Source organism: Pyxicephalus adspersus, chromosome Z (genome assembly GCF_032062135.1).
Source record: "Pyxicephalus adspersus chromosome Z, UCB_Pads_2.0, whole genome shotgun sequence".
Taxonomy (NCBI): domain Eukaryota; kingdom Metazoa; phylum Chordata; class Amphibia; order Anura; family Pyxicephalidae; genus Pyxicephalus; species Pyxicephalus adspersus.
The window spans coordinates 80973994-81000569 of record NC_092871.1 but is presented as its reverse complement, the minus strand read 5'-3'; the positions used below and the strand labels follow the sequence as shown (position 1 = coordinate 81000569).

Sequence of the window (26576 nt, the reverse complement as noted above, 5' to 3'; positions counted from 1 at the left end):
CTTTGAGAAGATGTTTCAGCAATCACAATGTTTATAGTAGCATTTTCAGGTTAGAAAGTTACACTATTTCTACTTCAGCTTACACTTTTAAAGTGTTTATTAAGTAAAATCATACAAAAACAGTGCATAAACAAATACAGAAAAATAAAGACTAATCAAAGAACAGCAACAGAACAATGGCAAGAGCATAAAATAAAAGGGAAAACTGAAATACTTATATAGAGTTGGTTTTCCTTGATCCAGGATACTGTGTAAAGTCCAAGTTATTAGTCAGTCACTGGGCTCCCTGCAGTGCTCAATGTGTCTGTTGTTATCCTTAGCAACAAGGTGGTGTATGTGAGAGCTCCCTCTGCTGGGCTTCCATGCCAACAACAGAGGTGGGACTAATAGGGCCATCAACTGATAGCAGGGTGGGTGCTGTGTCCACATGGGTTATGGACACTTCCAAAATGCCCTTGCTCCAGCCATTATTAATAATTTCACAAGTACAGATTTTCTGAACTGACAACCCCCAGATTATTAATCACCACAAAATAAGGAGTTCTCAGAGACCAAATTAGGCATGTCTGGGACTTATGGTTCACCAGGACAGGTTTACCATTCACATTGCAACACTGAAATCACTTGATCACCTTGAGAGGGGTCTCCTGCTCACTGATCAGGCAGTTATTGGCTTAGATGTGGAGAGGTTATTTAGGATAAACATGTAGGGAGTTGGGTTAATGTAACTAGATTGAGTGGTAGGGGCATCAGAAAAGGAAGGCCAGCCCTGCATTTGAGCACCCCAACATCTTTGCAAAGTTATGTGAAGATGTGCAGGTGGCAGACCCAGTGGTGGCAACTCTAGATGTTACTGCTACCCCTAACAGCCGGGAGAGCAGCACATCTAGTAGTGGTGGGGAGGGAAACGCAGGAAGAAAAGACAATTGGTAGTCATAGGGGATTCTATTATCAGGAGGACTGATAGAATAGTTTGTCGCCTCCCTGGTGCCTGGGTAGGCATGTGCTGGACAGGACCCAGCTGTCTTGGTCCATGTTGGAACCAATGACTATATAAATGGAAGATGGAGGATCCTTAAAAATCAGTTTAGGGAACTAGGTTTCAAGTTGAAGAAAAGGACCTCCAAGGCTATAGTCTCTGGAATATTGCCTGTCCCATGCGCAACACAGGAAACGCAGAAAGAGCTCAGACAGCTAAATGCATGGCTTAAGTCCTGGTGTAGAAGGGAAGGGTTTGGGTTCATAGAGCACCGGGCTGACTTTTCATTGAGGTACAACCTGTATGCCAGAGATGCGGTGCTTGGGGAAAGATTTAGGGGAATGGTGGAGGGATATTTTAAACTAGGACAGAGAGGGTGGGACAGTCAAAAAAGGTGGCAAAACAGTTAGTCAGGGGTCAGACACTAGTGGAGGGTGGATTGGGGATAGTTGGGGGGAGGATTATGGATAATTTTAAGGAGCTTTCCATGTTACAAACATTGGATTGTACAGTACTAGTTGTACTGAAAAACAAAATGATTTGGCAAACAAGCATGGTAAATGCAGCAATGGTTTAAAGAGCCTGTTCACCAATGCTAGAAGTCTAGCAAACAAGATAGGGGAGTTGGAAGCCTTAATGAGTGAGGAGAACTATAACTTAGTTAGTATTGCTGAATCCTGGCTTTGTTCTTTGCATGGCTGGGCTGTCAATATTCCTGGAATCCTGGGTATACTCTTTCGTAAAGACAGTCAAACGAAAGGGTGGTGGTGTCTGTATGTGAGAAGTGATCTAAAAGTGAATGTGAAAGAAGAAATTGCGGAGGGAACAAGCGATGAGGTTGAGGCATTATGGGTGGAGTTGAATGACACACAATTAAAGATTGGAGTCTGCTATTGGCCCCCCAGTGCTAAGGAAGAAATAGAAAATCAACTACTAGTACAGATCGAAAAAAAAAGTGGAAGTGTTTCAATCATGGGAGATTTCAACTACCCTGACATTGACTGGAGTAATGGTACTACGGGAACAGCAAACGGGAGGCTATTTGTGAATTTATTACAAGATAATTTTATGGTACAGTTTATAGAAGCCCCCACTAGAAATAATACTCTGCGGATCTAGTTCTTTCTAACAATGCAGAGCTTATAACAAATGTGCAAATAAAAGAGAACCTGGGTAGCAGTGACCATAATATGATTTCATTTAATGTTAGCTGTAAACAGAAAGCAAAAACAGGAAAGATAAAAACCCATTTAATTTTTTATTTTAAGAGCAAATTTTCCATTATTAAAGGTGGCTCTCTGTGACTTGGACTGGGAGACAATATTGTCCTCAAAGAACACAGAGCAGAAATGGAAATGTTTCAAGTCTGTACTATGTTCTACAAAAGCAAACTGAAAAATATATTCCAATGGGTAATTAGTTTAAGAGGCTCAAATTAAAACCTTTGTGGCTTACAGCTGATGATAAAAAAAGCCATAAGGAACAAGAAAAGGGCATTTCAAAAATATAAAAATGAAGGATCACCTTCATCATTTTAAACCTATTATGAATATAACAAAAAATGTAAAAAGGGAGATAAAATGTGCAAAATTATAAAATGAAAGACTGATTGCAAGGAAAGTAAGGTAAACCCCCCAAAAATGTTTCAAATATATTAATCGCTAAAAGTTCAGATCTGAGCATGTAGGCCCCTCAAAGGATGTCGCTAGTTTGGTAACTAGGGATAAAGACAAGGCAGATTTACTAAACACTTTTTTTAGCTCTGTGTACATGAAGGTAAATGACATTGCTAATATGAACTTGGACTTGAGCTCTGCCACTGCCTTAAATGAGTCACAATGGCTCAGAATTTATATGATTGAGAAATGGCTGGGAAAAATTAAGGTTGACAAAGCACCAGGACCTGATGGATTACATCCATGTGTCCTCAAAGAGTTGAGTTCAGTTATTTCAAAGCCTTTATTTCTAATTTTTAGAGACCATAGTCACTGGCGAGGTACCAATGGATTGCCATTAAGGCCAATGAGGTTTTTCAAAAAGGGAGCAAAGTCATTACCAGGTAACTACAGACCAGTTAGTTTAATGTCCATAGTTGGAAGAGTCTTAGAAAGTTTGATAAAGAGCCACATAGAGGAGTTTCTGCTAGAAAATATTTTAAGGGATAGTCAGCATGGCTTCAAGAAAGACAGAAGTTGTCAAAAAAATGTACTCTCTTTTTATGAGGAAGTAAGTAAACAGGTAGACAGTGGAAAAGCAGTTGATATAGTGTACTTGGACTTTGCTAAAACATTTGACACTGTACCCCACAGAGGGTTAATATGAAAGTTAGGGTTGATAGGTTTAGAAAAGTCAATCTGTAAATGGATAGAGAGAGAACTGGCTTAAAGATTGCATCCAGAGAGTTGTAAATAACGATTCATACTCTGAATGGTGTAAGGTTATTAGTGGTATACCAGGTTTCAGTGTTGGGACCTTTACCGTTTTAACATCTTCATAAATATATAAAGTTTGGGATTAAAAGTACAATTTCTGTGTTTGCAGATGACACCAAAACTATGTAATGGAATTAAGTCCATACAAGATGTCTATAATCTACAAGCAGACCTGGATGTACTGTTTGATTTGGCAGCCAAGTGGCAAATACTGTGACAAATGACGTTTAATATAGATAAATGTAAAATTATGCACTTGGGTGCTAACATGCATGCTTCATACTTTCTAGGGGGAATACATTTGGGGGAGTCAGAAATGGAAAAGGATCTGGGGGTTCTGGTAGATCATAGACTTAATAACATCATGCAATGCCAAGCTGCAATATGTATAGCTAGCAAAGTAATTTCCTTGTAATAAAAGAATAGACTGCAGAGATGGAGACATAATCCGGCCCCATACAAAGCATTGGTCAGACCACATCTGGAATATGCTGTCCAGTTTTGGTCACCAGTTCACAAAAAGGGAATTGGGGAGAGTGCAGAGAAGGGCAACTAAATTAATAAAAGGAATGGAGGAGCTCAGCTATGAGGAGAGATTAGCTAAACAGACATTTAACCCCCCTAGCGTTCTAATTCTGTCAGTTTTTTGATGCAAAAAGTGATCCTATTTTTTTTGCATAGAAATTTTTGTTTATATTGTGGGCCTGTAATTCTTAGGATTAACTCCCGGGTATGATATTTATATTTATTATATTAGAATCACAAATTATAATATAATACATAATTATAAATAATAATTTAAAAAATATTGAAATAGACAATGTAATCCTAAAATAAAATATAAAATTAAAAATGTACTTTTATTTTTATTTCATGTTGTGTGGTGTTTTTGTACTGTAAAAACCATTTAAAAGCAGATTACATTGTAATCTACTTTTAAATTTCCCTCCCAGACACACACCCATACATCACCATTCACATCACCGGGAAGATGACTCCTCATCCGGGGTGATGCGAGTGGGGATTTCCCTGCCTGCTCACACAGACGCTGGAGCTGCTGCTGTTTGCATCTCCAGAGAGAGGCAAAGCGCAATGCAGGACTTCTGCATTGTGCTTCACATCTCACTGCAGATGCCAGCAGTAATAGCAAATTCTGGGGATGACCACCCTAGGGGGTCTGGAAGGATGCTGGTTGTCAGATCAGGAAATATCAGATAAGGCAAAATGTATGACCCTGGTCTGTTTTAATAGCAAAAAAGACAATTTTTTTATATTTAAAGGGGAAATAAGGAAGTCATGTTATCCCCAATATCACAAAGACCAAATCTGGCAAAGGAAAGGCCAGGGCTCCCTTTCACTTGTGCACCATGCTGGTACTGCGATCACAACATTAGTGGCTGGCTAGACAAGAATAGGGATTCATTAAATGAATGTCATTCAGCTGTACCAGAAATCTTCAATAAGACTACTTTTCCTGTACTCCAGTTACAATGCTGCTGATGGTAAGTTATTTGGACATGGCCTAACATCAAGTATTTTTTCAAACCTAAATTAAGATATTTGCCGATTGGCCGATTACTTTTAATTTTCAGATGCTGGGAGCTGTGGCAAAGGTGGAAAGAGGAAGGGATCCTCTTTCCAGACTGTGTGCACTCTGTTAAGAGTTAGTATGACTTATTCTATCTTAGCTGGCTAAGAATTGGAAGTCAAATTTTTTCTTATAATTAATATAACATGCAATACATTCTACTTTATATCGTTTCTAACAGGAGAACTTGACCAAGCTGATGACCAACTTGAGAAGCGCTCACCCTCACTCTGTGAGTTTTATAATTCCCAACAATACTAAAATGCCAGGTACAGGATTAAATTAATTAAACAAATGAAATGCTTGAAGTGATGTTTTGTTTGTGGCCACATCAGACAATTATTTTAATATTAATTCCCAGGTATCATGGAAAATCAGATCATCCACCAGCTGAGATGTAATGGTGTTTTGGAAGGTATTAGAATCTGCAGATCCCCCAGCAGAATTCTTTATGGTGACTTTAATCAATGGTAAATATGTAATGATTATGTGATCACTATATTGCATCACTTCAAAAAGTTTAGGACTGCTCATTAAATATCCCATATCTTTACTAAAGTTACAAAGTGCTGGATGCCAGTGCAAGCCTAGAGGGTCAGTTCAGCAGTAAAAAGGCATCTGAGAAACGCTTGGGCTCCACTGATGGTGACATAAGTACAAATTAGGGCACCACAAGGTGACGCAGCAACTGCAAAATGACAGTAAATCTAACAATTTCTAATGCGTGAGTTTAAAATTTACATGTTTTCTTTCTGAAGATATTCTTCAAAGCTGGTCTCCTGGTTTCCCTAGAGGAGATGAGAGATGACAAGTTGGCACAACTTATCACTCAAACTGAAGCTCTCTGCATAGGTTTCTTGATGAGAGTTGAGTTCAAAAAGATGACAAGAAGGTATCTATTATAGCGTACTTACTAAAATAAAAATAAGAACAATGCTACCTATACAGGCAAAACAAAATCTACATCTGATACATGACTTTTCTTAAACAGAGAAGCCATCTTTGTTATCCAGTACAATGTCAGATCATTCATGAATGTCAAACAATGGCCATGAATGAAACAGTACTTCAAGATTAAGCCTCTACTGAAGAGTGCCGAGACCGAGAAAGGTGGCAAATAAGAAAGAGGAGTTTAAAAAACCCTCAGGTCAAGTCAGAAGCCAAAGTGAAGTGCCAAAGCAACATAAGTGTAATACACCACAAAAACATCAGGGTCATATTTTTTGTTTATGTGGAAAAAAAAAAGAAAAAAAAATAGAGTATGTTATGGCCTTCAATGACCAGCAACTAGTAAGCTAAAATTTGGGAATCAGTATTGTTATTGTTTAATTGGTATTTATTATTATATTTATTATGTGTATACTATGTTGATATTTGATTGTATTTAAGATGTTAATAGGTTAATAAGAAGGGGGATGCAAGTCTTTGCAACTATGGTTTTGCCACAGTCATGACTGTTTTTATATGCAATTTATATGTGGCAAAATATCAGAACTTAAGTTAAACAAGTAAGGAGGTTGTAAGTTAAAACTTTGCAAGATCTCTTTGGTTTGACATGTTTAAAGGGGATTTCAGATCTGACTGAACAGGATGGAAAGTCAGATAATGAACTGGAAAAGGCCAGGAAGCAGGTTGAGCAGGAAAAGAGTGACCTTCAGGCCGCTCAGAAAGAAGCTGAGGTTTAACTAGAATGGCTAAAATATCATGCATTAGAAATTTTATTCCAAAAATAAAACTAAGTGGAAATAGTTCCTAATTTGTATTATGTTCCTGTATTATGCATCACTGTAACAATTAGTGTAAAATAAGGTATATATATATATATATATATATATATATATATATATATATATATATATATATATATATCTTTTGTCATCTAGGATGCCTAACTCCAGTTGGATGATGCTGTGAGGAGACAGAAGGACCTGAAGGAACAGGTTGCTGTGACTGAACACAAACACTCTGTAGCAAGCAGAGATTGTCTGTTCCAGACCAGACCCAATTTCTTCAGGAAGATTTCACAACAAACGTCTGGATGCCAGTGAACGTCTCCAGCTTCTGCACTCACAGGTAGGATCTGTTCCTTACTATCACCAAGGTATACCTATTTTTTGCAATATATATATATATATATATATATTTTTTTTTTTTTACTCTAGCACCAGTCTTGTTATTAGCAAGGAGAAACTGAAACACGACATCTCAAATTCACAATGAATTAGAGGAAGCTGTGCAGGAAGACAGGAATGCTGATTCAACGTATATTCTTTATATAATGAATACCTTATTTACTTATATGCCAACTTAACTCCCTGATTTATTCAAGGCTGGTCTTATGGCGGAAGAGCTGAAAAGGAACAAGTCACAAGTTCCCACTTAGAGAGGATGAAGAACCTTGAACAGACTGTAAAGGACCAGCAGCAATGTCTGGATGAAGCTGAACAGTTGGCAATGAAGGGTGGCAAGAAATGGCTCCAGAAACTGTAATCCAGAGTAATTCTATTTCATATGATCTTGCTGGCAAATGTTTACAATTTCACTTCAAATAGCAAAAGTAGCTAATCTACAGTTATGTGAACTGAAGAATGAGTTTGACAATAAACACAAACAAGATGTTGAGGCAGTAAAAGGTATTCACAAATATCAGAGGAGAGTGAAAGAACTGACCTACAAGGGTAAATATTAATAAAAGAAACTAATGGTTTAATTTACAATAATATAGCCCAGGATGGCAACATTTGTAATTCTACTTATATATGTTTAAAATAAGTAATTATTATAATCACAATATACTTGGTTTTAGCTTAACTTCTTGTATGTACGTTATATGTATTCATTTTAAGGGACAGCCAGTTCTACTGAATAAAACATTTAGTCCATGTTCAAGGATAACTTTTTCTTTTTTAAGCAGACTGTGTAAGACAGGAAAGACATCCCGAGACTCCAGGACCTTGTTGACAAACTTCAGATAAAAAGGTCAAGGCCTAAAAAAGGCAGGCTGAGGAATCCTATTCATATCTTAGGAGAAAAGCTTTAATTGTTCATAAGGTTTTAAGATGGCTTTCCTAATTAGAAAGCACCGATAGCCAAGTATCATTTCTAACAGTTTTCTCCCAGGAGGAACAAACCAATGCCCATCTGAGCCGATTCAAAAAGATCCAACATGAGCTTGAAGAAGCTGAGAAGAAAGCAGACATTGCTGAATCACAAGTAAACAAGCTCGGGGCCAAGAACCAAGACATTGGTGGAAAAGTGAGTTTGTTTTATATTTACTGAATGATGCATCTGTCTAATAACTGCTGTACTACAACAACTGAAAAGTTATCTCAAAATTATTCTAAAGAGATACTGTAAACTATATATGATCATATCTCATTTAGTAATGGTGTTAGAATATATTAACATACCACCCTGGCTAATATGCTACAGCAAAAAAAGAAATAAAATGACAGAACAGCATCCATGTCAAAAATCAAAATTGCTTGATACAATTAAAAGCAGACAGGTGTGCAAGTTTGATTCTGAAAGATAAAAAAACATACAATTGAGCCACAGCTGATTGATTTTATCACCAGTCACACAGCAGCCTGCAAGCTAGTTACCTTTCTGATATATTTGCCCAAATATCTTATATGTACATGTTACCAATGATGTTGATGTTTTTAGATATATGAATACCCTAAATTAGCTCTATTGTAAATAAATTCCTAGTCAGCTGGTTTGATAAACTATTTAATATTTCTGTTCTCATCTAAGGCCGTAAATCATAAAATTAAAATTGTCTGCCATTTGATCACCAACATGTATGTATGGGTGCCTTAAAAGTTTTGCATAAAATGTTCCTCACGTAATATGGAACACTGAGCAGTGCTTCCACTTCTCTGAAACAACTTTCTCTGTTCCTTCATGGCAGGTTGGTAATGCTTCCCTGAACACCAGAATCTGTGACATGCTTCTGTCTGAGCATAACATTGATGTCCAAGCCATCAACTACCCAACTGTTTCTTATGGAGAAGAATTACTGAGGTTTGTTCCTCTTCCATTTTCCCTGATGAGCTACTTGATAAGCAAGGAAATAGTCTATTAAAGGATTAGGGAATCAGCCATAGCACATATTAAATATATAATATACCGTCAATAAAATGGTCTGAACATAAAACTTTTAAGGTTTACAAGCCAAGACCACGCAATGGCACATCGGTCAAAAAGAACCACAATGTACTTATTGCCCAATAATAACCATGTTTCTATCATGATTTTTCCTTGATTGAAGGATGTTAATATCATCCTTGGATTTCTGTTTTACAGACAGCCTGGTACATACATGGAAGGAAGTCAGGACACCCTTGAAATCTCCCTTAGCTGCCAAGTGCTACTTTTGCCACTGCTCCCCGCATTTTAACGTGAGATAATGGGAAGGTAGCTACTTTGGTAATATGGAGCATTATAGTACAACATACATTACAATGTATGCCTAACCAGCACATGCTGAGGCTCAGAACACCCAAACCAGCCGTCTTGTGGGAGCAACCATCATTCTCATTCTTCCATGCTTACTACCAATCTCCTGAGCACCATTTACAGCCTAGTTTCTGAAGTTTCTACCTTTACAAGAACATACAAAGTGTATTTATTAATGCTTATACATCATTTAGAACTAATTATCGTCTGAAGATTACAATTTACGTATATTCTGTTTTCATATTAATAACTTTATACATGCATCATTAGTATTTTTGAACTTATGAATTCCTACGAATCTTACAGCTTAACACTAAAACCTCACAAAGTATAGCCACTGTACAGCCATGTCCAGACTTTGGGTGTGTATAGGTTCACACATGAAAAACTGACAATAAGGTTGTGCAAACATTCTGGTGTGTTGATTTTAGATAATACTTATGGCTTCTGCAGACAAAGTTGGTGGAAGGGCCAGAAATTGGTCCTGGAAATTTAATAAATGCAACCAGCATTGTGAACGGGATAACTGATCTAGGAGAAATACACCACTCGGTCTTTGGACTGAACTCCTCATACATATGCTATATGGCCAACAGTTTGCCCGCACAGTCCAAATAGTGAGCTTAGGTTATTCCAGGGAAGAGTATTATAAATAAAGACAGCACTTTTTAGTCCAGCATGGCAGTGACAAAAGCCAGCTATATAAAGACACGGTTTAATATGGTATTTTTTATTGAAAGCCGTTTATACAGAACCCAGGCATAAACTCTACTCCACACCATTGGGATACTTCTGATTGCAACCTAGGCCCTCCAAAAGCAATAGCTAACTTAACTTATGGCCTTAGGCAGTCAGTGAGGATAAAAACCCTTATATTATATGCCTGTTAAGTTAGGGGTACATTAGGAGTAATGACCTAATAGATAGGTGGTTATGGTAAAAATTAAACTTACATTAGTAGTCAGAGTGGATAATAGCAATGTAAAAGACAACATCAATAAAATCATTGCTAAAATGTACAAAATGCATTTCAGGTAAGGTCCTGGACTGATTTTTATTTATATAAAATCAAACAAGTAGCCCCCACTACTATTCTTAGTCCTTTACAGGTTATTATACAATAGTGTTTCCAATTGATTCTCCCCTCTCAGTTCAAGGTCCAAACAGTCTAAATGGGTTCTCATTGTTGCAAACAAGCGCTGTAAAGTAAACTATGCATTCACATCATATATATATATATATATATATATATATATATATATTTTCTGGTGTGGGGACCTACTGTGTTAATGGCTAAGAGAGCTTTTCCAAACCATCACCAAGACTGGAAAGGTTATGGGAAAATCTCTATAAACAGCTTAAACAAGGAGGAGTTTCAACCACTTTCTGAGAAAGTTTTGTTACCTCCTTATAGCTTGAATCCCTCTCTGGTAAGGGCGAGGTGAGGATAGTCATGTCTGCTACTAATCTGCCAGGTGTGATATTTGACATGTCTCCGCTTCCAGCATATCTGTCTAGAAGTTCTCTATGAGGATTTCCCCATCAGACTGCAAGATAGGAGGTGTGCAGGCTCTCAAGCTTTCATGTTACACTTAGGCCTGGTTTTGTTCAAGCTTCAGGCCACATGGTGAAAAGCTTTACTTTGCTTCAAATTCAGAAATGCACAGCAGGTTTTCACACTGGGTAATATTACATGTGGACCTTTGAAACAAATTCATGTACAGTGTATTTCAGACTTTTGGGATTGTGGGGGAGGTTAGCATGTCTGATGAACAGGCAATAAATACCCAGCATGGATCAGGCCAGGATAAAGCTTTATCTCCACTACCCTACAAGTTTCAAGCTTTGCAAAAAGGCCCTATTCAAGTCTGCCAGAGGTTACAATGCAGCCATTATTACATCCTCTGGGAAGCAATGATGAAGCAGGCTGTAGTTGTTGTGCTAAGACAGTACATGCTTGCTCTATTTCTAGGATAGTTTTGACTAGGTATGCAATTTGTAGTAGTACTTCAGTCACTAACTTCTATAATGCTTGATGTGCTTTGCTACTTGTGACAATCATCACACACCATGTTGTAGCACAGCTGAGAATATGTCCGTACTTTTCTTTAACACCCTGAGATATGATGCACCTGACCCTGGCAATGCCAACAATGATTTTGTTCTCTCAAAAGGTAAGAACGATGGGTAAGGACTTGTGGAAAAAAAATATCTAGACAAAAACATGACAGAAGATATAAAATTTTCGGTCAAATTGAACAATACAAAGTAACATAAATGTATATGCACAAACTGCAAAATCCCTGTATGGGCACAGACTGAAAAATCCTTGCTACTAGCCAAAACTAGATAAAAAAAAAAAAAAAAAAAAAAAATTGGAAGAAAAGTTGACCACTTTCAGAGTTTGCTCTCTCCAGGGTCATGCTGCTTCTATCCTGAGGAAGATAGATTGCGATTTGGAAGGCCATCCCATGCCAGTAATGTTCACAGCTGTATATCTATGTGCATATAAAAAAAGAAATACGCTCTTTTTATAAACATAATCAGTGGGCTGAGATGAGTCTGGTTGCTACTCGGAGCTCTGTCACTATCCCTACTGTGGGAGGCCGACTTCTTACCTACTTCTTTATGTCTACCTAAATATTGCTTACAGTATTGGTTATTCCTAAAACTAAAGTTTTAAATGGGGAGACTCTTCTTGAGATTATTTGGAATGTGTTGGTGTACATGACCTCCTTTTAACCTTCATCAAGCAGGTTGCAGGTCTCCATAGAATTTCATCAGAATGTAAAACTGATTTGAAAGCTTCAAAGCCAGTAGATAACCTTGTATGTTAAATGTGGGCATCTGTAGTGTCTTCATTTATGGTCATCCTACCTGTGGATCGGGAGTATGGTGGATGGGGAGTATGGTACACCTAAAGCATGTGTCTGGTGAGAAGTGCTACAGTTGCCAGCATAATTACATCAGCTCTTATCTGAACATTTAAGCCTCCCATGACCAGTGTCCTAGCTGATAGTAGCAACAGCAGATTTGAAAATGGGCCACGATGGACCCCTATCTTCAGTGAGTAGGAAGATTTCATTCTTATCCAAGGCTGTGCTATTCTTTCTGTTTAAATACTAAATTACTAGGGGTGTGCATCTCCTTTAACATAAACCTAAAACCTCTGGGATACAACTGTGCCTGGACAACCATTTTTGTTGGAAAGTAATACCAACCAATTAAACTCAAATACTACTGAACAAAATAAAGGACAAATAATGGGTTTGTAGGCTGGTAAGAAACTGTATTTTAGAATTAGAACGATTCAGTATATGATGTAAGGGTAAATAGTTAATATTTACCACTCATTTTATCATTATGGGGTATAGATACAGAGATCCTTCTAATTTTATAATCTGTTTAAAGACTGTCTTGTGACCCTATATGTTTGGCCTCACCAATACCAAGGAGAAACTCCTTCAACCCTTATGTCCTGAAACTGTATGATGAAAGGTTCATGAATTCTTGGTTTGCTGTTTTTTGTGCAAATTGTCACTAGAAGAACAAGTTTTAAAAATGGGTCTATCCTTCTGCACTTTTAACAATTTATTACCTTTGATGAACTCAAATTAGTCAAATCTTTTTGCAAGAAATTTCCTGTTAATTATGTTTAACAAAACTACAGATTTCTCATTCCTAAACCCCTTGTAATTCAAAGATTTCAACATATGTTTAAAGTCTTAAAAGAGCCTTTACCAACTGCTTACAGAAAACGAAAAAGACCTTCCAAGCCAGGGGTGAATCCTATATTATACCCTCTATAAGCCTCCCCTTCTTCCACCCACCCCTTCCCCCCTGCAAAAAAGCAGACACTGTGCCAGGCATTCACCGGTGCATCGGCTGCCTAGACAGGTAGAGTGACAATCACTAATGGCTAGCACCTTGTCTCCAGTTTGATTCACAGCATTTGTCTGGGAATCACTTTCCTGCAAAGAGGATTGTGGCACTTCAACGCTCCTTCCCTGCGAGGAGGCAGCCTGCCTGTGTCACAGGGGAATCCCTATTCAAGCCCCAGGAAATCCCTTTCCACTGTCCATGCACAATCCTCTGATGGCCATGTGCACAGTGGAGATTTACAAATGTCAATATCTTTGCCTATTTTAGGTGGGGAATTAGAGACGTGTAGCCTTTGGAGCTCAGCATCTTGGCCTCAAGGATTGGACCTACAGAGTTGTTGCCAACTATGGACACAGCCACACTTAGCTGGATTAAAACCCCTGGAACTTCATTTTGGAATTTCCTTCTGTTATATGCCAAGCATATTTCCTCTTGATTAATCAAAAGTGGGTACTTGAATTATCATTCCCCTAATACGAATATTTTTTATTGGAACTTTCTTAATTCTAAATGATGGCCAAAATATTAGCAATCATTTGATTTTTTAGTACCATGGCCAAAAACCTTCCCCTCTAACTAGTTTTAACCTCCTTAGCAGTCAAATTTCCATGCAAAAAGCATGGACAATTTTGCATGGAAATGTATTTTTTCTTGTAGGCTGTAATTCCTAGGCATATCCCACTGATATTAATAAACACAAAAATCTGTTAAAAAAATATTTACACATGTAATGTAACTGTATAGTTGCATTATATATAATTATATGTATTATATGAATATTTCTTTGTATTGGACTCAATACAGCTTTTTTGTATTGAATACAAAATAATTTGAATTTCCCGCTGCACCGACATCACCGAAACCCCATAGATCGAATCTGCATACCATGGCTGGAGATCGGAGGAGGCAGACATGTCCCCAGGACCTGCAGGGACCACAGACAGAACAAGGTAAGTGGGTTTTCATTCTGCTTTAGGTACCCTGAGGCTGACTCGGGATTACTATTACTGCATTTTTCATGCATCTTGCATTGCATGCAATGTACAAATTCTAAAATAATCCATGTTTTCTTACCAGCCTAAAAACCCCTATTTGTTTCTCTATTTATTTTTTCCACTCACATTCCAGCCCAGTAAGGAACTCTTCCTTTACTTAATCAGAGCTTCCTGACAGGGTGTACTTATGAGCACCTGATTATCAAGCCTAATGAATAACCAAACTCCAAACCTACAGCTTTGCAGTTAACTTTGGCTGTGGTTGGGTGTGTACTCAACTGATAAAGTGTCATTGTTTGAAATACACCATGTACAATTTTTAAATATATATTTGTACAATATTTGCTCTGTGTTGTACCTGGCAATCACATTGGTGTGCATATTGGGGCAAAACGTTTCATTCAGCAAAATGTTATTTATGATGATTTTATTTCTTAAAACACATATTTCTTGCAGCTGTGATGTTACCAATATTGTAAAATTACAGAAACTGCCATTTGTGGATGTTGCTAATTGTTCACTTGGGACAAGGCTTGGGAGCATGCTGTAACATGGTTTATACTGGAAAATACTGTGACAAGGCCTGTTATGTATGCTATTCCAACTACCCATGCATACCTAGATATTGGGTATAATAGACACAAGTGTAACAAAACAGTCTTTTGGTCAAAGATGGTGCAAAATAGCAACAATTTTTAATAAATGGGTTGTCTATTATAATAAAGCCATGTTCTAATTGTGTGTTACTGATGTACCAGTTTGCAGCTGTTGCTGTAGTTTCACTGCTTACTACCAAGTGGGACTGTATACACAAAATAACAAAATTCAGATCCAAAAATGAATTATATGATCAATACATTTTTTTAAAAGCCCATTTTCAACATGCAACTTGGCGCACCATGGTGGCATGATTTTGTCTGAGTCAAGGTCCTCTCATGATGTCTAACCTACCCCATTTTGTTCACAGATGGTACACACCACACATTACATTTTGGATGGTCACGATTTGGTGGAATTGGGCTATGACCTGTGGCAGGCAGCCAATATAAAAGACACAGCAATCATGGCCAAAACTTAATAGCCTCAAAAAAATATAAATTGTCGCTCAGTGTAATTGTATTCATTTCGGAGTATTTTCACCACCTCATATCTTGGTAGAGTAAAATAAATGTTATCGTATTTGTGTACATATCATGGATTTCCATAAAGCTTATTACAATAAAAATATAGGTATTATCAATTCCAAGGTAGTAATGTGATGATTTTAGAACATAGCGTGTCAATCTGGATAGGAAGTAATTAACTAGTTTCACTTTTATGTAGTTCTAGGGTTGTGCAAAGGTTTCTGCCCATGCAGAAATAAATATATTAGTGTGTAAATCAGAAATAGATAATAGGGGTTGTTAGCCCAATAGCAAATATAACACAAATAGGGTATAAGAGGGAAGAATGTGGCAAAAACTTACATGGGTTGAATGCCAAATGCTTTTTCAAAAATCATTCCAAGGAGTAATTTAAGTAGTTGAAAGGATATATAATCTCAATTTATTATTCAAACAATGATGTCGGTTAGAAAGGTAAAATGTTTTCCAATTTGCATAGGTGTTAGTTTAATTAAGTGAAAACTTGGAAGGATATAAATATGTATTTTAGGTATAAATAAATTGTTTAGTCTAAGATAAAGGTCCAATAAAGTTGGTGCTTACTGGATTCTAATATGGAAGAATTTTTGGGTAGATAAAGAGTATCCTACGGGGAAAAGAAAAAGGTGACAAAGATACAGCATGTAGATGCAGCCCAATGCTGTCTGAGCAGGGATCCACCAATTATAGGCAAGCGGAACAGCGTCTCTGGAACTTGGAGCATGTGCGCAGGATGGGGAGGCTGGGCACACATTGTTTATGCTCCGTCTTATGGGCATTCCCCATGACATCAGTAAAGCTACCTCTTCCCATCTCAGAGGAAGTTGGCAATCGAGCCGGTATCTTCCGAGTACATGAGGTGAATTGTGCAAAGACAAGGATCATTTCCACAAAAGGATATGAATCATATTTATACGTGTATATAATACACATGCACAAAAAAAGTAAATCTGGTAATTATGTACACAAGCTTCACTCAAAGGAATGATTTAGTGCTCAAGAATGAAGAATGAGTGTCGTTTAGACATGGTGCCTGTGTGGCCTTAAATGTCAATACCCATCTTGTTTCCATCTGTAAAAGATTTTGTCCATATCCCCACCTCTTGTATTTGTGGGGAGGTGTTCCAAACCAAAAAAGTAATGCATTAGTATCAAAATTGTGTTTAGTCTAGACATGGTAACATATTGGTGTGATTATTTTGCCTATTGTGCTTAAATGAATAGGTTTGTAGATTAGTTTCTTGAAAGGTCTCTTGGTCTATGTAAAAAGTTCTGCTTGTGCATGTGATGAGGTATACGATCCCTGCTGTTGTGGCAATATAATGATCGGGTCTGTGGATCTTCCCATTAGGAAGGGTTATCTTAAGAGCTTCTTTTATCCAGGCACACTGCATGCAGTGGCCACACATGAAGTGTTAAATGGGGTTTGTAGGTTGCTTTTAAAATAAAAGGGATCTTTGAGAGAACGAGATTTGCAATATGTGATCATTGGTTTCTCACCAATGAAATGGCTTATCTGGATCTGATTTCATATCTGCCAAAGTTGGGCTATTGTGTATTGGGAGTCTCTCGTAATTTTGTTTGCTTCCTTGATGAAGTCATAATCAGTTGTGCAGGTCCTTTTAGGTCTAAGATATTGACTGAAAGGAAATCTCTTAATGAGGGCTTTCGGATGTGCGCTACTGGCATGTAGTATAGTATTCCCCACGGTTTTCTTACGAAATAGTGTTGTGATGTTGCAACTAATGTCAATTCTTATGTAAAAAAATCTAAGAAGGATAATTGGATGGTGCTTTGTTCCATGGTGAATTTCAGTTTTTTTTTGTATGAAGTATGTAATTCCATTATTAGTGAAGGTGTGCTTGTCCAAAATAGTAAGATATCATCTATGTAACAATTCCAGGTAAAGAGGTGTTTGTTGTAGTTGTGTAGGTTTGGTTTGGAGAAGAGACATTTTCCCCATTCTCCTAAAAATAGGTTGGCGTACAAAGTTGTGCACCATTTGCCCATGGCTACGCCCTGGGTCTGGAACTAGGGATTGCTGTCAAATGTTAATATGTTTCTAATGTTTCAACATTGATGTCCAAACCATCAACTACCCAACCGGTCCTCCTGGAGAAGAATTGCTGAAGTTTGTTCCTCCTCCATTTTCCTGACATAAATCACTTTATAGGCAAACAATAGTCTATAAAAGGATTATGGAATCAGCCATAGCACATGTTATATATGATATAATACACATGCATCATTGGTATTTTTGAACTTATCAATTCCTACTAATCTTACAGGCAAACATTAAAACCCCACAAAGTATAGCCACTGTACAGCCATGTCCAGACTGAGTGTGTATAGGTTCACACATGAAAAACTGACAATAAGGGGTTGTGCAAACCCTGGTGTGTGGATTTTGGATAATAGTTATGGCTTCTGCAGACAGAGTTGGTGGAAGGGCCAGAAATTGGTCCTACAAGTTTAATAAAAGGAACCAGCATTGTGAACAGGATAACGGATTGCTAGGATACATAAGAATGAACACCACTGGGTCTTTGGACTGAACTCTTCAGACATATGCTATATGGCCAACAGTATGCCAGCACAGTCCAAATAGTGAGGTTCTTCCAGTGAAGAGAAATAATGAAGATGGCTCTTTAGTCCAGCATGACTGACAAAAGCCAGCTATAAAAATAACTGTTTAATGAGTTTTTTTTTTATTGAAAGCTTTGTAAACAGATCCCAGGCATCAACTCTACTCCACACCATTGGGATAATTCTGATTGCAACCTAGGCCCTCCAAAAGCAATAGCTAACTTCTATGACCTTAGGCAGTCAGTGAGGATAAAAACCCTTATATTATAGGCCTGTTACGTTGGGGATACATTAGGAGTAATGACCTAATAGATAGCTGGTTAATGGTAAAAATGAAACTTACATTAGTGGTCAGAGTGGATAATGGCAATGTAAAAGACAAACTCACTAAAATAATTGCTAAAACTTGTGAATATGAATGATATTTATTTATATATATATTCAAATAAGAAGCCTCCCCAACTACTATTCTTGTTCCTACAGGTTATTATATAATAATGCTTCCACATGGTCATCCTCTCACAGTTCAAGGTACAAACAGTCTGAACAAGTTCTCATGTAATTGAAAACAAGCTCTGAAAAAAAAAAAATGAAACTATGCATGCCCATCCAAGATATAAATCTTCTGCTGTGGGGAAAATCACAGTCTAAGCAAGGATGAATTTCAACCAACCACTTTCCAGCTGTGAAAGTGTTGTTACCCCCTGCAAGTTGAATTCCTCTTTGAACAGGGGTAAGGCTAGGAGCAAGGATAGTCATGTCTAATACTAATCTGGCAGGCGTGATATTTGGCATGTCTTTCCTTCTAGCATATATGTCTAGACAAGCAGAATTTGTCTGTAGGATCTTCCCAGACTGCAAGGTAGGAGGTGTTCAGGCTCTCAAGCTTTCATTTTACACTTAGGCCGGGTTTTGTTCACGTTTCAGACCACATAGTAAGAAAGCCACAACATGCGTAATCTTTACTGTGCTTCAAATTCAGAAATGCACATTGCACTGCAGGTTTTCACACCTGAATATTACATATTACATGCTTGACCTATGAAACAAATCTATGCACAGTGCATTTCAGAATTTTTGGAATGGGTGGGGGAGCAGGTCTGACACAGCGGAGACAAGGTTTTACACTTGCCTGATCCATGCTGGTTATTGCCTGTTCAGAGTGTCAACTGGTCTACAATTTTCAAACTTTGCAAAATGGCCTCATTCATGTCTATCGGAGGTTACTGTGCAGCCAGATTTACATCCTCTGGGAAGCAATGATGAAGCATGCTGTAGCTGTTGTGCTAAGACAGCACCTGCTTGCTCTATTTCTAGGATAGTTATGACTAGGCATGCGATTTGTAGTAGTACTTCAGTCACTAACTTCTATAATGCTTGATGTGCTTTGCTCCTTGTGACAATCACCACACACCATGCTGTAGCGCAGCTGAAGTTATGTCCGTACTTTTCTTTAACACCCTGAGATATGATGCACCTGACCCAGGCAATGCCAACAATGACCACTTTGTTCCAAGGTAGGGACTTGTGGAAAAAAATATCTACCCAGTACTACCTCCTAACAAATGAGTCTCCTATTAAATATTTTTTAATATTTATCTCTACCTGTCACCACCAAAAACCATTTCTCAAACATTTTGGATTCACATGTGTTAAACCACTAAACACTCCGATAGACACTGACCGTATTCATATATAGTCCCATATAATTTTGAATACATTTTTGCTTATTTTCTAACAAATGCACCTAATATAATGTTTACAAGTCTACAAACCCATTCTTTGGTTTCTTTTTTTTTTTGTTTTTTTTGTTTTTTTTTTTTAATTTTATTATCAGTCCCTGAATAAAAACACTTGAATAAATGGGGGGTGTCCAGATTACAACAAACTGTCTCAATATCAACATAAACTACCATCCCCTTAACCTCCTGGGTATTTGCACTAATGCAAATAAAATTCAGATTAAAAGGTTTTTACAAACAATCAATATAATATTTTAAAAGCAGTTTTTCATTATGGAACTTAGTGCACTATGGTGCCATGATTTTGTCTAACCTGAGGTCCTCTTGATGGCTAGCCTACCCCATTTTGTTCACACATTGTACACCTACTTTTGGATGGTCACTACGTGGCAGAATTGTGCTATGCCCTGTGGCAGGCAGCCAATGTAAAAGTACAAGCCAACTGCAATAATTGCTAAGACTTATAAAGGAAAGGACAATCCAGGTCTGCGATTTATATACAGTACTGTTCTTGTTCCTTTCCAGGTTATTAAATAATAATGCTTCCAAATGGTCCACTTCCCACAGTTCAAGGTAAAAACAGTCCTAACAGGTTCTTGTGCCCGCAATCAAGTTTTCCAAGCCTCTACTTCCCTTAGGTGGAGGCTTCGCCCTCATATATAACGGGCCTGATGTCATCCTAATACCCATTTCCTGCAATGCAGCCAATAAAAACATGTACCATGAATACCCCTGCACACATCTAGCATTGGGATAAGGTTTACATATTAATTTATCACCTTGTTTTCTTACTATACAATGCCAAAATGGATACAAAGACTTTGCTCTTGCTAGGTAATAGGTAAATATGACTACAAAGACGTTGGACTTAAGAAATTAGGTAACACACATCACAATTGTTTTACCTCTATAAGAAAAGAACACTGAATTCTATGTTTATATATCCTTACAAGTATAAATTAAGTTAATTATACTTCTTAGCCTTTTTCCCCTGCGGCTATCAATTCCTCCCATGTATGCTGCATATTGGTGTCACAATATATTGATGTCAAAAAAATCTGCATTACACCCATGTGGAATTTTGTATAAAAAGTTTCTTTGTTGTAAATTTCTTAGCGGATTTAGTACTAGAAGAAATCAGTAGGCTAAATCAGTACACTGGGCAGAAGAACTCCGCTGATCAGCCAAAACACATCCTCTGTTTCACTTGTGCTTAGGAAGGTTGAGTAGGGGGTTTAAGGGTCATTCATGATTACAAGAAGAGAGTTAGAGGTGAACCTTTATAAAAGGGAAAATCAAAAGCTCAAATATTTTTAAAGCCAGAAGATTGTGTATCCATGTGAAACACATGATGTACTTATTTCTCCATAATTTTCTCTTTTATGGGAAGGCATTTGGTTGTGCTGGGTAATATGTATCATCAGATTGGTTCAGTCTATCCATGTGAAATACACACTCTAATAGTTATTTTCTTTGCTCTTGCAGGAAGGCATTTGGTTGGGTTGGAAGATATGTAGCAAGAACCGCTGCACTCAGTGCACTACTATGCTGCTGGATTCATCTTTATCACCTCCCTCCCACCAATGGTGCTGGATTCATCCTTATTACCTCTCTCCAACCAATGCTGCTGGATTCATCTTCATCACCTCCCTCCCACCTATGGTCCTGGCTGTGCATTTGTTAGAATGAAGAAGGGCCATCTCTGCGATGTGACAACCAGCACATTATCAAACACGTGTCAACTCAACCACATGGTCATCAACTGCCCCAGCCACATCATCTCCATACGGATGAGTTGACATCACTGCTTAGAATGCTTGAGTCTCACCTTAGACAAGGACAATCTACATATATGTTAGATGTATGGGTATGCAGGAACTGGGACATCAGGAATGTCAGCTCATCCTGAGGGAGCAGCATGGACCTAATTTAAGTCATATAGAACCAGCCTAAGGCACAACATGTTTCTTTACTTGGCACAGGAATTACGATTTTAGAAGGTTTCATCCTCCCTACGGGTTCTGCTGACCACTATCCCTAGTACATAAAGTAATGAGAAATCCAACAATGTTTATTTCAAGAAAAGGCCTATGCAGGGCAAAGTGACCATTTCGATGCAAGGGTCACTAACCCTATCAATTCCTTCATAGATGACACAGAAATTACTTGATTCACACACTTAATATTGCTGGAGGCTAGCAATAGGCTGCTAGACATCAGCTACTAACACAGGTTAAGTGGTCATTACTCTATACCAGGTTATATATATATATGTAAGGAGATGAGAGTTGCTGTGGAGGAGGCAGGAGAATTTTGCCCAGGCACTGTCACTTCATCCTTCATGGTGTCAATGTCTTTTTAATCTCTCCCTGAACAACCCTAGTCATCTCATTCTGTTCCTTTAGCAAACTATGTATAGGCAGACCCTATATATAATGGGCAGGAGGTCTTCATAATACCTATTTTCTGCAGTGTAGCCTTAAAAAGGAAGTGCCATTGATACCTCCGTACACACCTAACATTAGGCTAAGGTTTCCTTATTAATTTAATTGCCTTATTTTCTTACTATACAATGCCAAAACGGACACAAAGACTTTGCTCTTGCTAGAATACAGGTTAAATATGGCTACAAATATATTTATCTTAGTAGTAAATTTCTTAGCAGATTCAGTACTAGGAAAAAAAAAAAAAAAAAAAAGACAAACACAAAAACAAAAACAAAAAACTCAGCACTAATACTGGGCAGGGGATTCTAAAAGCAGTACATTATTTTTCATGGAAATTTTACAGTATAATAATAGTATGAGTATAAACGTTTAAAATAAAATCATGTCAAAATAAAACTTTTTATAAATTGTACTGTAAAATAAATGTTCATGAAAGCCAATACACTGCTTTTACACATATAAATCTACTGTCTATGTCCGCACCAACGTCACCGGGGGTGGAAGCCAGCGGATCAGATAGAGCTTTATCTATCATCTTCTCCCATAGGTTTACCTACCCCGAGTGTGACCCGGGGCTACCACTTGCAGCATCTTTTTTTGTACCCCATGTCACACTTGGAGTGACCACTGGGGAGTTAACGACATAAGATTGTGTCTATCCATGTGAAAAACATGCTGTTCTCCATACTTTGCCCTTTCAGGGAAGGCATTTGGTTACACTAGGTAAAATGTAGCAAGCACTCCGACACCGTGCACTCCTTTGCTGCTGGATTCATTTACACCATCTCCCTCACATGGTGCTGACTGGAGCTTTTGCATCTGTGCAAGTATAAGAGTGAAGAAGCGCAAGCTCTGCAATGTGCCCACCAGTGACATGTCAAACACATGCATCAACTTCTGATGGACTGCCAGTTATCAACTGCCCCAGCCACATCATCTCTATATGGGGGGGGGGTTTAGGTGGGGGTGGGGGTTAGGTGGGGGTTTAACCACCTAGCCGTTAAGCCCGACCTTCGTACGGGCAAAAAAAAAACGGCTAGGATGGTTAACCCCGAGTTTGTCGCATCCATACTTACCTGGTCCCTCTGTGCTCATCCAGCGTCGTTTTCGTATTCCATCGTCGTCCGTCGGTCTCCCTCTCTAGCGTCGGGTGCCAGCGGGACCGGTAAGATGCCGGCCAGCGAAACACAAGATGCCGGTCGGCTTCTTACCTGGTCCCGCTGATCGCCGATGAGCCTTCATCCAGCGCCGGGTGTCTTCTAAAGCGAGAAGCCGTCCGGCTGAGAAAAAAAAATAGCCGGGCGGCTTCTCTGCATGCGTGATGACGTCGGCGCGCGTGCGGGAAATTCAAATTCAAACTCATTCATTTTGTATTGGATTCAATACAAACTCCTGTATTGAATCCAATACAAAATAATTCAAATAAATACAAAGTGTGTAATTGGTAAATTCAAACTGTCATTTTAACCCTTGTTCGGACATATTTCTGTAAGTTACAGGTCTACAATTTAAAAAAAAAAAAAATCATGAAAAACAGTGGATCACTTTTGGTACAGAAATGTAGACCTCAGTGTAACGCTCAGGTGGTTAAGTGAATAGGGCAAAGCACAACATATTTCTTGGCATTACCTTTTTAGAGGGTGACCACTGTCCCTAATACATAAAGTAATGAGAAATCCAACAAAGTTTATTTTAAGAAAAGGCTTATGCAGAGCAAAGTGACTATTACCATGCAAAGGTTACTAATCCTATACAGTATGTGCAAGGGGATGAAGGCTACTGTGGAGGAGGCAGGAACTATCACTGCATCCTGCATGATCTCATTGTCTTATTAACCTCTCCCTGAACACACAAAGCAGCATCCATGACAACAATCAACATGACTTGACACAATTAAAAACAGCTGTACAAGATTTATTTGGAGACAAAACTATCCAATGGAGCCATGGCTGGAAGATTTAATCACCAAACACATTGGCCTGCAAGCTATGAATATAGGCAAACAAAAATAGTCTGTGCCAATTGATCAGCAACATCTATGTATGGGTGCTTTTAGAAGTTTTGCATAAAATGTTCCTCACGTATTATGGAACACTGAGCAGTGCTACCACTTTCTCTGTTCCTTCATGGCAGGTTGGTAATGCTTCCCTGAACACCAGAATCTGTGACATGCTTCTGTCGTAGCCATGGCTGGAAGATTTAATCACCAAACACATTGGCCTGCAAGCTATGAATATAGGAAAATAAAAATTGTCTTTGCCAATTGATCAGCAACATCTATGTATGGGTGCTTTAGAAGTTTTGCATAAAATGTTCCTCATGTATTATGGAACACTGAGCAGTGGTACCACTTTCTCTATTTCTTCATGGCAGGTTGGTAATGCTTCCCTGAACACCAGAATCTGTGACATGCTTCTGTCGGAGCACAACATTGATGTCCAAGCCATCAACTACCCAACCGTTCCTTCTGGAGAAGAATTGCTGAGGTTTGTTTATCCTCCATTTTTATGACATGATGAGCCACTTTCTAGGCAAGCAAATGGTCTATAAGGATTATGGAATCAACCATAGCACATGTTACATATATAATATACTGTCAATAAAATAGTCTGAACATAACTATAATTTACAAGCCAAGACCACAAAATGGCCCCTCAGACAAAAAGAACGACAATGTATTCATACCATAATATATATGCTTTATGATTTTACCTTGATTGAAGGATGTTAATATCATCCTTGGATTTCCATTTTACAGACAGCCTGGTACATACATGGAAGGAAGTCAGAACACCCTTGAAATCTCCCTTAGCTGCCAAGTGCTACTTTCGCCACTGCCCCCTGCATTTTGACTTGAGATAATGGGAATGTACCTACTTTGGTAATATGTAGCATTATAATACAAAATACATTACAATGTATGCCTAACCAGCACATGCTGTTGCTCAGAACACCCAAAGCAGCCATCTTGTGGGAGCAACCATCATTCTCACTCTTCTATGCCCACTACCAATCTTCTGAAGTTTCTACCCCTCAATTTACAAGAACACCCAATATGTATTTATTACTGTTTATACATCCATTTATAACTAATTATATTCTGAAGATTATGATCTGCCTTCATAATAACCTAAATGGTACTTAAAGTGATAATACACATGAATCATTTGTATTTTTGAATATATGAATTCCTACTAATCTTTCAGCCAAACACTAAAACCCTACAAAGTATAGCCACTGTACAGCCATGTCTGAGTGTGTATAGGTTCACACATGAAAAACTGACAATAAGGGGTTGTGCAAACATTCTGGTGTGTTGATGCTAAATAGTTATGGCTTCTGCAGACAAAGTTGGTGGAAGGGGCAGAAATTGGACCTAAAAATGTAATATTGGAATCAGCATTGTGAACGGGATAACTGATCTAGAAGAAATACATAAAAATGAACACCACTGGGTCTTTGGACTGAACTCCTCAGACATATGCTATATGGCCAACAGTTTGCCCACACAGTCCAAATAGTGAGCTCAGGTTATTCCAGGGAAGAGTAATAAGAATGATGGCTCTTTAATCCAGCATGACTGACAAAAGCCAGCTATAAAAATACACTGTTTTATTGAAAGCTGTGTAAACAGAACCCAGGCATCAACTCTACTCCACACCATTGGAATAATTCTAACTGCAACCTAGGCCTCCAAAAGCAATAGCTAACTTAACTTATGACCTTAGGCAGTCAGTGAGGATAAAAACCCTTATATTATAGGCCTGTTATGTTGGGGGTACATTAGGAGTAATGACCTACTAGATAGGTGGTTAATGGTAAAAATGAAACTTACATTAGTGGTCAGAGTGGATAATGGCAATGTAAGAGACAAAATTCACTAAACTCATTGCTAAAACTTACAAAGAGAAAAAAGGCATTTCAGGTAAAGTCCTGGACTGTGATTTTTTATATATAGATAAAAAAATCAAATAAGAAGCCCCCCTACTACTATTCTTGTACCTTACAAGTTATTCTATAATAATGCTTCCAAATGGTCATCCTCTCAGCTCAAAATCCAAAGAGTCTGAACAAGTTCTCATGTAATTGAAAACAAGCTCTGAAAAAAAAATGAAACTATGCATGTCCATCCAAGATATATATCTTCTGCTGTGGGGACAGCTAAGAGCTATTCCAATCCAATGATGAAGCAGGCTGTAGTTGTTGTGCTAAGACAGCACATGCTTGCTCCATTTCTAGGATAGTTATGACTAGGCATGTGATTTGTAGTAGTACTTCAGTCACTAACTTCTATAATGCTTGATGTGCTTTGCCCCTTG

The 26576-nt window shown here is 38.1% G+C and overlaps 1 long non-coding RNA gene and 1 pseudogene across 1 annotated transcript in view; both read left to right on the top strand.

Moving 5' to 3' along the window:
* Nucleotides 1-4136, top strand: part of LOC140344637 (uncharacterized) — a 28259-nt gene extending 24123 nt beyond the window's left edge. Inside the window, exon 6 of the long non-coding RNA XR_011923615.1 lies at nucleotides 3521-4136. This is a non-coding gene — a long non-coding RNA (uncharacterized lncRNA). The remainder of the gene's footprint in view (nucleotides 1-3520) is intronic.
* A 518-nt stretch (nucleotides 4137-4654) lies between these two features.
* Nucleotides 4655-26576, top strand: part of LOC140344636 (myosin-4-like) — a 32888-nt pseudogene continuing 10966 nt past the window's right edge.